The following is a 12,354-nucleotide window of genomic DNA, read 5'->3' as shown; positions in this document are numbered from 1 at the left end:
TTGGGTATTATGATACACTTTCATTCTGCATCAGAAAATGTCACAGAAAACAGTAAGAAATAAACAACATATATTCTTTAAAGTTCATACGGCTTTAAAAATAAAATAAATTTGTTAGAAAAAATCCATTTCTAATGAAGTTGTCACTGATCTTTTATACTTGTACATTTGCAATATATAGGATTTTATCCCTTATTACTTCAAATGTTAGTAGCATATGGTAGCTGTACAGAGATCTTTAGACATTTACACATGTAAATTAAATGATTTCAATCAGTCTAACAAGGTGGTAGCACTGGATCATATCATAAATCTTTAGTTTCTTTTTTAATTTTTATTGTTATAAAGGTGATGTACAGAGGTGTTACAGTTATGTAAGTCAGGTGAACAATATATTTCCTTTTGAACAATATCACCCCTTCCCTCACTCTCTTCCAGTTTTTCCTTTCTATTCCAGCCCATAATTTGTGTAGTTCATTTTCAAGATAGTGTCTTGTGAGTAACACTGATGCATACATCTATAGTTGCTTAAAGAAACTGCCAGGTGCTAGTGGCTTATACCTGTAATACTAGCTACACAGGAGGCTGAGATCTGAGGATCACGGTTCAAAGACAGCCCGGGCAGGAAAGTCTGTGATACTCTTTTCTCCGGAAGTGGTGCTGTGGCTCAAGTGTATAGCACTTGCCTTAAGCTGAAGAGCTGAGGGACAGTGCCCAGGCCCAGAGTTCAAGCCCCACAACCGACAAAAAAAAGGAACCTACATACTCATCTCCATAGTGGTTGCATAAAATTATATTTCCACGCATAATGGGAATTCTCACCACCATTTATTGTGATCTTGATGATAAACCTTGTGACCTGAGTGAGATAAAATTCAATGTCATTTAGCTTTGCTTTTTTTGGCCATGGATGTTAAGAATCTCTTCCTATATTTCTTCCACATTTGTTCTTTAAGTTTATTTGTCTTTAAGTTTATTTGCCAATTTGCTAATTGACTTCTTGATGCTTTAGGAGTTTCGTTTCTGGGCACCTGTATATTATGGTTATGAATCACTTGCCAGATTATAAACTGGCAATTTCTGCAGACTATCTATACAGTTTAAAAACTGCTTTACTTTGCTATGTTATAGTATGATGTAATCACATTTCACAATTCTCGCTCTTCTTTTCTGAACTATTGAAGTTTTAACAAACTCAATATTTTAATAGAAACCATTTGTCACATTTTACCATTATTATAAAGCAACTTTTAAAGTATGTAGTTTTGTCTTTTTAATGGTCTAGACACAAACCAAAGAACTAATCCTACCTCCAAAAGTTTAATTAACAATTCTAAATTTGCTTAGCATAGTGGCTCAAGCCTACAATCCAGCTCCTTGGGATCAGAGAGGTCATGGTTGGACAGGTTATGTACCAAATAATAGCTGTAAATCTTACTAAATATTATTATTAAGCATGTATTAGACTTATAAGTGTAAATTATTACTTGCCTTGTAAAATATTTCAGAATTTTAAACAATATTATCAAATGACATGCTTTTTTAAATATTTTATTGCTATTGTAGAGATGATATACAGGTAAATGAATCATATAATGAGTACAATTCTTTTTGGACCATGTCTCCCCTTCCCTTGCTCTATCCCAGTTTTCCCTCCCATCTTCACCCACAAGATGTACATGTATGGAACTCCTTTATATTATTGATATAACATAATTCACTATGTTTTAGCAAGAGGATGTATGGCTCAAATGGTAGAACGCTAGCCTTTAGCGAAAAAGTCAACCAACAGCCTGAGGCCCTGACTTAAGTCTTAGTACTGCTCCCACAAAGAACTAAATTATTAGTAGCATGAAGGAAATCTCACTGAAAATAGCACAGGACAGCTGTCTGGAGGTTCCTCCAAAAATTAAACATAGATCTTCCCTACAACTGGCCATACTACTATGGTAAGGACACCTGCACATCAACATTCATTGCTGCATTATTCATAATAGCCAAGATATGGAAACAGCCCATATACCCCACAATATATGAGTAGATCCAAAAAAATGTGGTACCTATACACAATGGAATTATACTCAGCCATTAGAAAGAAGAAAATAATAACTAGACAACTTGGAGAGGAGAGGGGTCAGGAGGAAAAAGTCTGGAGAAAATGAGGGAGATGTGACACAGTACAAAAAGAAATGTACTCAATACTGGATTTATGTAACTTGTGATGACATGGGAGAAAAAAACCTACCGTTGGTGGGACTGTAATTAGTGTAAGCAACATGAGCATTGCTGGATTTCCCCCAAAAGTAAAAATACATTTATATTATTAATCCCATATTCCACACTCTTTGCATCCATCTAAAGCCAACCCAGGCAGAATAATCTTGGATATGCCATCTCCAGCTAACCAGCAAAAAAGCAGGACTATAGACATGTCTCAAATGACAGAGTAACTTCTATGAGCCAGCAAGTAAATTGAGAGTGCCATATCACGCTTTCAAGACATGATACCTGGACACACACAGAGAGAAATATATAAATGGCCACAGGGGTGTGATAATGTGTCCAACCTCCTTAATCATCAGGAAAATATAAATCAAACTACAGAAAGACATCACCTCACAAGGGCAAGAATAACTAATATAAGCAAGATTTAGTACAAAAAAAAGGGCTGTCAGTTGAGGAAAAGCAAATTTCTATACTCTCATGACAAGAATGCACATTGGTACAGCCACTATGGAAAAATAATGTGATGATTCCTCACAATTAAACTAGAATTCTCATATGATGCATTAATCTCAGTAGTGGATGTATAAGGGAATGATATGAGCACTACAAAGAAGCATTTGTGCTCTTGTGTTCTCCATATCACTGATACTAACAGAAATGGAAAACACCTATATGTCCATTCTTTGAAGTGTAGATATGAAGCTTAATCTTTTCTTAGGCAGTGTTGGGGTTTGAGGTCAGTAGTAGGCGGAACTTCTACCATGTAAGATCCTATCACAATGCCTCACCCCTTCTTGCCTTTGCAGTTGGTTTCATAGGACCTTGAATTTATTCCTGAGTTGGCCCAAATAGTATCCCCCTTATGTGTCCTTCCGTGGAGATAGTGGGCAGTACTACCACATCAATTTTGTATTGCCTGAGATGGGTCTTGTGAACTCTTTATTTTGGTCATGAACTGTGGTCTGCTGATCACTACTTCCCTAGTAGCCAAGATTACACTAAGAGGATAATAAGTAAACTGAAAGTTGTTGAAAATTAGAGTCAGAGGGAGTCAGTGAAAAGCACAATGAAGGGAATTAATCTGGTCAAAGTATAATGTTGCTGACATTTAACATCTTTTTCTGTATGCATTGGATAATTTTATTTTCTTGTAGGTTTATTTTATAGGTTTTGGCCCCAAATGGATAGCTTATGACATAAATATGTAGGAAAACATCGGGCATTTGCCTCATTCCAAGCTCCTGGTTATCTTGGTTTCACAAAGTATCTGGTTCCTATATCTTAGCCTGTCCCAGTCTTTCTCCTTATTGAAATTATGGGGTTTTTCCTCGGATAGTGCATATGGGATTTACTGAGAACACTTCTGGCAAAATTCACATGGGGAAAAACAGAGAAGGCAGGTTAGAAGTACAGAAAGGAGCAGGTATCTGTTATGAAAAACCAGGAACAGATAGATGCCTACTAAATACAACAGTCCCTAGGCAGGGTCAGGGCCAGGGCCAGGGCCAGGGCCAATACAGGTCCATGCAAGGGAAATGAAAGCACTGTTGCTGCAGACTGGTATTAGAACATCCAGTTTGCCAGGCTTGACAGTCAGGTGTCAGGGGCGGGACCACTTTTCACAGCCAATAACAAAGGCCACTTCTTGGCTCCAAAACTGTCCAATGACCAGTGCCGGTGGAAGGCAGGGCGGCAAGATAAGGCTCTGCTGTCATGTTTGTTCCTCGCCTCTGCGGCTGAGTGAGAGGTGAGGTGACACAGCCTGGAGACTCCATTTCTGCCACGACTTTGGGAGCCCGGGGGAGATGCCTCAACAGGTCAGAAGGCAGCGAAGACAATGCTGCAGGTGGGTGGGAAGCTGCGGTCATGGAGAACGGACTGTGGGAACCGGGAGTATCTGTGACTGCCCGGCTGTCCCCTCAGTGCACTGTGGGACTGGTGGGCTGAGACCTCAGTTTCCCCCCGGGGCCCAACATGGCCTGTGAGGTGGGGCTGCGAAGGCAGCTGGGAGGCTGTGCTCTGCTGGGTGTCCTTGAAGTGGCCTCCTGCCCACCTGCAGGCCTCAACCGCCACCCCGGGGCTCAGCACCCACTGAGGCCTTCTCCTCAGAGCAGCTGCAGCCCTGACAGATCACTCCGGGGGAGGGCACTGCGCCTGCGTGAAGACTTGCTGTGGGGAAGGAACTTGAGGACGCAGTCCTGCTCCCCTTCTCTTCACTCTCATTTTTTTCTATCCGTGTATCCCCTCAGATCTTGGTGACCAGGTCCCTGAACTTCATGTTTCCCAGACTGAACCCTTCAGTAATGGGGATCCATGTGCTTGTGTGGTGGAGGTTAGAGTGGGAAGAGAAGCATTCACCTCTCTGACCTATTAGGCCCAGTGATTCTTTCTAGACACGTCTTTTTTTTTTTTTTAACAAAATACGTCTTAATATTGGATGACAGAATGTGGCAAACCAAAGGAGGAGGCAACAATGCTTGATAAGAAATGTACTCACTACGGAAGTGGCGCTGTAGCTCAAGTGGTAGAGCGCTTGCCTTGAGCTGAAGAGCTGAGGGACAGCGCCCAGGCCCAGAGTTCAAGCCCCACGGCCGACAAAAAAAAAAAAAAAAGAAAAGAAAAGAAATGTACTCACTATCTTGCCCATGTAATTGCAACCCCTCTGTATGGTATTTCGACAATAATATTAAAAAAGAAGGAGGCAAAGCCAGCTTTTAGTCTACAAAATCATCTTCTTAGAGTGACAGTAAAAGAGAGGTTTTTTAGGCTTTAGGTGGAGGTAGAGACTGGTTATTTAAAAGTAAAAGGGTAACAAAAAAAAACCTAACTTTTGAGCTTTGTTTTTTGTTTTTTGTTTTTTGTTTTTTTGTCAGTTGTGGGGCTTGAACTCTTGGCCTGGGTGCTGTCCTTGAGCTCTTCAGCTACAGCACCACTTCCGGTTTTCTGGTGGTTAACTGGAGATGTCACCACTTTTCTGCCCGGGATGGCTTTGAACCTCGATCCTCAGTTTTTAGCCTCCTGAGTAGCTAAGATTACAAGCATGAGTCACTGGTGCCTGGTACTTTTGAGCTTTTTCAAATTTATTTTATAGATGTTTCCACTGGTTAGTTCAACCTTTGGTTCAGCCAGAAAAACTGGAAAGTTGCAAATTATAAGGGTAAAAATGTGTGGAAGGTTTCATGTAACTTTTTAGGATGTTTGCAGGCATGGTGATGCTTCTAAACAGAAAGACTGGAGTCAGAGTTCTGGAATTATAGCTGCTTTCCCAGATGGATTATTGTAGTTGGGAAAACCATTTCACCTGTTCTGTTTTGTCTTCAGGTAGTTGGTTCAGACAGTGTAATTTGTTGCAGTTCAGAAAGACTGAGAAGGAGCAGTCTGAAAGACACATTTAGGTTCTGCCTGCTGCACAAAGATTTTGTGTATTTGAGAGTTGACTTGCATATGTAGTATAATTTTTAAGGACTGCTCTATGTGTCTACTATGTCCTGAGCAATAGGACCATCTTTGTTTTTCATAATCATCTTCTAACAAGGTGAGAATTAGCATTAATGAGGTGACTCAGGTGCCAGCATCTATCACTTCAGGAAGGTGAGTCGTGACTAGACAGAGTGAACACTTGCTTTGCACAGGCATTTGCAGTGGAGGCAGTGTGGTGGGACCAAAATCTGAATTTCTGTGGACTGTGCTAAGTCTAGGTTTTATCAGAATTACATTCTGGGACATCTGACTGGCGTTGGAGAATGAGGTTGGGTTCAAGAAAGACCACAGGTTTGGTGTCAGAAGTGTTGGAAGAAAAATTGCATCTCAGATCATCACCTTCAGTGTCTCTAGAAGAGTATTTGATGACAAGTTTCACTGTGGTCTGAGACACCCACAGGATGGATTACTGAATATAGCTTTACCATCTCTCATGGTTTTGCCTATCTTAAATTCTGAGTGGGTTGGCTTTTCATCTAATCATGTAGACAAATTTTATTTGGTAGCTTATCTGCCATAGTCTCTTGCACATATGGTGAAGTTAAAGGCATTTTTAGGTTGTTCTCTTACTTGTTTATATCCTTGCATGTGTCAATTAGGGGTTTTTTTTGACTGTGCTATCTATTGGGTCAAAAGTCCCACTGAATAATAAATAACTTTTAATGAATTTGGAAAAATTGATTGCGTGAAGATTATGGGTAATTTAAAATTAGTAGGAAAATTTGGTAGTACATGGAACTTATTTCCTATGTGCTCTTAAAGGTTATTTGAAAATCTTTCTCATCTCTTTATATTTTCTTCTCTCTCCATCCATCCTCTCTCCTTCTTTTTCTTATCTCTTCATGGTATGTATATACTATTCTTTTTTTCAATTGAAATCAATTTTAGAGAAAATATAGCCAAATGATGCATTTTGGTATTGTATACTACTGCTACAACTCACTAATTCCATGAATATTTTCATGTATCTTTAGATTTTTCAACATAGATAGTAATGCCCTATGTGAACAAAGATACTTTTGTTCTAAAAATATGTATTACTATAGTCTTTGGAATTGTTACACAGTATTCTAGCTTGACATAGGTTCTTTAGCATACTAGGCAATGTGTTAGCCCTCTATGAATGTTACACATTCCTATCCAGGTATACTGTGAGAGGCTTCAATTTCTCTGAAGATTTCCCTATAACATGGGCAATTTAAAATTTGTGATGGCATGTTTTCTTCTTGAGAGGTTTCTAAACTTTCTGTGTTCCAGTTTTATTTCAGTGTAACTTTGGAACATTTAATATAATATTTATGAAAGTTATATTTGTAAGGAATATGTTGTAGAACAAGTCATCAGCTGTGTTGGTGAATGCACTACATTATTTGAAAAGATTATGTGCATTAGAGTTGTTGAAATGCAGTCTCTTACTGATCTAGAAGTGTCAGAAATCTCTGCAAATGTTGTAGATCTTGGTTTTAGTTTCCTATTTCCATTGTGATTTGATACTCTGTTTAGTGTAATATCTATTAAGACGCATTATGCCTCCAGGAAAAATACTTTCCTTTAATTAGTCCCTTTATTCCCTTAGTCTTTTGTTTATGTATAATTATGTGTAATTTAATTTTATGTATAATGTAAGTTGTACATACATTATCTCATAAGCACATAAATATATTTCGTATGCCTTTATATTAAATCTATGTATCTTCATGTTGTTTTACTTTTAAAATATCCCAATTTACAAATAAATATTTAATACATTGATTGTATAGATCATAAAATTTTTTAAATGTCTTGAGGAATGGCTCAGTTGAGATAATTTATGTAAATATTAGCTCCTACTTACCCTTCTACTTAAAACCTAACTCCTTGGAGATTTTCCAGAGTGCATTTCAATGTTCTTAATTGTAGCCATAATTTTATAGTAGAGATATGTCAGACTCTTTCTTTCTGTATAGCTGAAATTTTGAATATATCAAAGGGTATGTCCAGATAAATTCTGCAGTATATGTCTTAATATTTAAAATGGATTTTCTTGTATAGGAACAAAAGTTGGTCCTTCTCTTCTGATTTACTATCTCTAGGTTTTAATTATTATGCAGATAATTCAAGCAGAAACTTATCATTGATCTAGTTAGATCATTATGTGTATTTGTAAGTTTGTTTACTCCTTACAGATTATGTACGTATAAACTTCTCATAGTTTCTGTCTACTCATTGTAATTCTATGTTTTAGATATTTTCTCTGCTCCCTTAGGAAATCAAGTATATTTTGTATATTTTTAGTGATTTCCCACTTACTGAAATCTATTTGCAGTGTATCTAAATGCTCTTTCTAAGTACAATGTACTCTTTCATGGGCAGTGCAAGTATCTTAGCATGTTCCCAACTCCTGGTGTCCATTCTTTACACAATTGAAATAATTCACTTTTTTATTATCATTATCTATAAACTATTACATTGTTGATAGTCCCATCATGTAAGAAAATATGTGAATGTAGATTTGAATATAGAAAGTTAAGATTTTGTTGTACATTCATATAATTATTCACAACACTGCTTTTTTTGGTAATCAGAGTTCTTACCATACCATTTCCTTCTCTCTAGAGAATTCTTTTGAACATTCCTGCAATGCAGAAGCTGTTGATATAGTCTTTTCCTTTTATTACTTTCTTCAGGCTTTATAGTTCCATCCATTTATCTTCATGAATGTTTTTTATTCCTCTTGCTATATAACTCCATTGAGCTGTAGTAATGACTTCATTTAAGTGACTTTAAACATACATTATTTCTCTGTGGTACTTCTGATGATATCTAATTATTTGTCAGCATTTTTTATGAGTACAATGTGCCTTTATTGAATATATGATTAATCTTTTCTTGCTAATTGCCCTTACCCTGGGTCTGAACTGCAACAGCAAGTATTAGCACCATCTAGTGGAAAGAGCCTAACATTCTGGTGTGAGTAACAGCACAGCCAAGGGCAGTCAGAAGTCACAGCAGTAGATTCTACATGGACATATCTTTGCCAGCACTCTCCATAGCTCTAACAGTTGATCAAGAACCCCTTCAAAGGTTGTTAGTACTTCTTATACAAACATTTTCCCTTGTTCCTGAGGGACTTTTTTCCCTCAACTTTGGTGCCTTTGAGCCCTGACATTACACTGCAGCGTTTTGTGTAATAACTACTCTTAGGTCCAAGATTTCTCAGAAATTGCTTCTTTCAATTAATTTCCATTGATAAAGTATTTCCCTTTTTTCATTGTTCATGTTTATATTATTATATTCATATTTTATTTTCATATTTTATTATTTCTTTATTGTCATTGGAGAGGGGACATTTGAATATTAAAGTGACAGAGGTTAGACAACATATTCAGTTTTTTCCAGTGTTAAGGTAACAATCTTCATTTGTAGAAATTTTAGTCAGGGAATTTTCTCCATATGTCAGTGTCAGAACATGGTACTGGTTTTTTGTTTGCTTTTATTTCTTCATTATGAAAAACTATTTTTATTTAAAGTCTGGGATGTTTAAGTGGATGTGTTGAAACCTTTTAAGAAAAAATAAGATTTAAAGTCTTTGTGTTTGGAATTCAATGTAAACTAAGTATTTAAGTATATTAAACAATAAATTCCATTTGTTTCTAGTTTAAAGGATATGATTCTATTTCATTCCAAGGAATCAGTACTTCTGAATGAAATGTTCTCAGTAAAGTCTTTATTAAAATTTATCCATAAACTAAAATGTGTGAGATTACTGAGTGCAAGGCATTTGCAAGACTCTGGTTGATACTGCATTATAACCTATATAATATATAACCTATATATATAATATATAATATATAACCTACATATATAATATATAATATATAACCTATATAACCTAGTAAAATTCTTTGTGTTTTACAAAGCCTTTTCATATCTCTCTTCTAAGAAGGCCATGTTACAGTTCTAGTTTTATAGGGGTAGGCTTAGTACATTGGAGTTAGGGGAGAAAGTATACTCCACCTCTTTCCTCCGACTTAAAGGGAGAAGAATTGAGACAGAAGAGGTGAGACAAGGTTTTTCAGTTGTTGCATATAAGCAGATTGATTATGAAAGACCAAAGCACTGTGTATAACAGTACTCAAATAGAAGTATGTCAGAATGTGATATTTACTTCCAGATTGTAAGTATGATGAGTAGATTACTTTTTCTTGGCTACTTAAATTTCCTGTCAAAGATTTTTGGTTGGTTTCAATCAGAAAAATATCTTTGTTTGTCATTTTTTTTTAATCAAGAAGAACAGAGAGAATACCTAGCAAAGGCAGGTCCAGGAACTTGAAGGCCACTACAATGCAAAATTAGTAGTGGGCTTCACATGTACTGGCTCGTGTGTGTGTGTGTGTGTGTGTGTGTGTGTGTGTGTGTGTGTGTGTGTGCGCGCGCATATGTGTGTGTGCGCATGTGTGTGTGCGCGCATGTGTGTGTGTGTGTGTTTGTGTATGCACGCATGTGCACACGTAGGTCCTTGAGCACTATCTTTGAGCTTTTTTGCTCAAGGCTAGAATTTTGCCACATAAGCCGGCTCAAGCTGGCTTCAAACCTCAATCCTCAGATCTCAGCCTCCTGAGTAGCTAGGATTACAAGCATAAGCCACTGGTACCCAGCTGGATTCTTCTGTTTTAGTGCACTGATTTATGTCAGGGAAGATTATTAGTCCTACATCACTTTTTACTTTAAGTCCTCATGAGGTCGCTGCAGTATTAATTCATTTTATCATGACTTCTAGTGTTATTGTGTCAATAGCCGTTTTGTTATATATTTACATTCTTCAAATTTGAGTAACATAACTGCAATATAGCCCTCAATGGGTGGCTTTCTTGAAGAATTTATGGCTAATGGAGAATGTTTCCATTCACTCTCACCACCATCCTCTAGCAAACAGCTATATATGGTTCATCTGAGCAGATTTTACAAGAAGTACAAGTTCTCTTAAGAACCATGTGCCCCACATAAATTTCCTGAACACTTTATCCTGAAGTCTGCTATGATACTATTCTGATATGAAATGCTTTGATTTTCTTTTCTACTTTGAAGAACTGGATGAGAAGCAGCCAGTGTGAAGATAAACATTTGCTGAGAAGGCTGTATAAACAGTGTTTCTCCAGGGTTTTTCTTTGACATCAGCTTAGTAGCGCACAAGTGGAGTAATGACCTACATTCAACAATATCAGGAGTTCTGCAGCCAAAATCTTAGTAGCCGTGGCAACCTCCAGTGCCCACTGCCCTCAAGTCTTGTACATTGTAGAGTCTGCTGGAAGTACCATCAAGCCTCATGACAGTTTTGTAATTTTTTTGTCTCTGCCTTCAGTAGGTCACCAAAACACATCAGAATTTTTTTAATTTTTTAATTTTTTTATTGTGAGAATACCATACAGAGGAGTTACAATTACATGGGCAAGATAACAAGTACATTTGTTATTAAGCATTGTTGCCTCCTCTTTGTTTCTCTTCCCATCCCTTCCCATACTCCTCCCCTCCCTCCACCCGACCCTCCACCCACTCCTCACCAAAGTTGTAAAGTTTGTTTTTCCATGTAATGACTTGTACCTCTCATTGTTACAATGGGTCCACCTGTATCCCTAGTTAAATGATTCGTTTTTTTCCCTTCCCCTCCACAAATTATACCGACATCAAATACAGTGAAAGCATGGGTTATACCGTGGGGGGGAGGGGGGGGACATACAAAGCAACAAAGAAATCATCTTATAAATACGTTAGAAACAATTGCATGAAAGGAAAAAAAAGCACTTGAATACTTATCTTGGGGTTCATTCCACTAACATCAACTTATCTGACCTTTTCTGCTTGACTCAGACATATACTAGTTATTGTAAATAAGGGAAACCATGAGACCTATGTTTCTTTTGGCCTGGCTTACTTCACTTAATATAATTTTTTCCAAGTCTTTCCATTTCCTAACAAATGGGGCAATGTCATTCTTTCTGATGGAGGCATAGAATTCTGTTGTGTATATATACCACATTTTCTTGATCCATTCATCTACTGAGGGGCATTGGGGTTGGTTCCATATCTTAGCTATGGTAAATAATGCCGCAATAAACATAGTCATGCTGGTAGCTTTAGTGTGGTCTTGTTTGTGATCATTCGGGTAAACTCCCAAAAGTGGGATTGCTCTGGGTCATAGGGGAGCTCTATGTGGAGTCTTTTGAGGAACCTTCATACTGCTTTCCAAAGTGGCTGAACAAGTTTACACTCCCACCAACAATGCAGTAATGTTCCCTTCTGTACACATCCCCTCCAGCATCTGTTGTCATTAGAGTTCTTGATTATAGCCATTCTAACTGGGGTGAGGTGGTATCTCAATGTTGTTTTGATTTGCATTTATTTTATGGCTAGAGAGGTTGAGCATTTCTTCATGTATCTATTGGCCATCCTTCTTTCCTCTTCAGATAAAATATGGAACGCTTCACGAATTTGCGTGTCATCCTTGCGCAGGGGCCATGCTAATCTTCTCTGTATCGTTCCAATTTTAGTATATGTGCTGCCGAAGCAAACACCACATTAGATTTTTATGTCTTTATTTTAAGGGATTCCAGCTGAAGGAACTTAATGGTTCTCTGAATCTTTTTTTTTACTTTTTTTCTTTCCTTTTTT

General features: G+C 37.4%; 1 non-coding gene across 1 annotated transcript; it reads right to left on the bottom strand.

Annotated features, from left to right (window-relative positions):
* Nucleotides 1–12,150: 12,150 nt before the first annotated feature.
* Nucleotides 12,151–12,257, bottom strand: LOC138814394 (U6 spliceosomal RNA). The gene has a single exon (XR_011367974.1). It is a non-coding gene; the product is annotated as a U6 spliceosomal RNA (small nuclear RNA).
* Between the last annotated feature and the right edge of the window lie 97 nt (nucleotides 12,258–12,354).

Source organism: Dipodomys merriami, unplaced genomic scaffold, assembly GCF_024711535.1.
Source record: "Dipodomys merriami isolate MVZ:Mamm:240054 unplaced genomic scaffold, mDipMer1.0.p SCAF_6, whole genome shotgun sequence".
Lineage (NCBI taxonomy): Eukaryota > Metazoa > Chordata > Mammalia > Rodentia > Heteromyidae > Dipodomys > Dipodomys merriami.
This window is presented reverse-complemented; position numbering and strand designations above follow the sequence as displayed.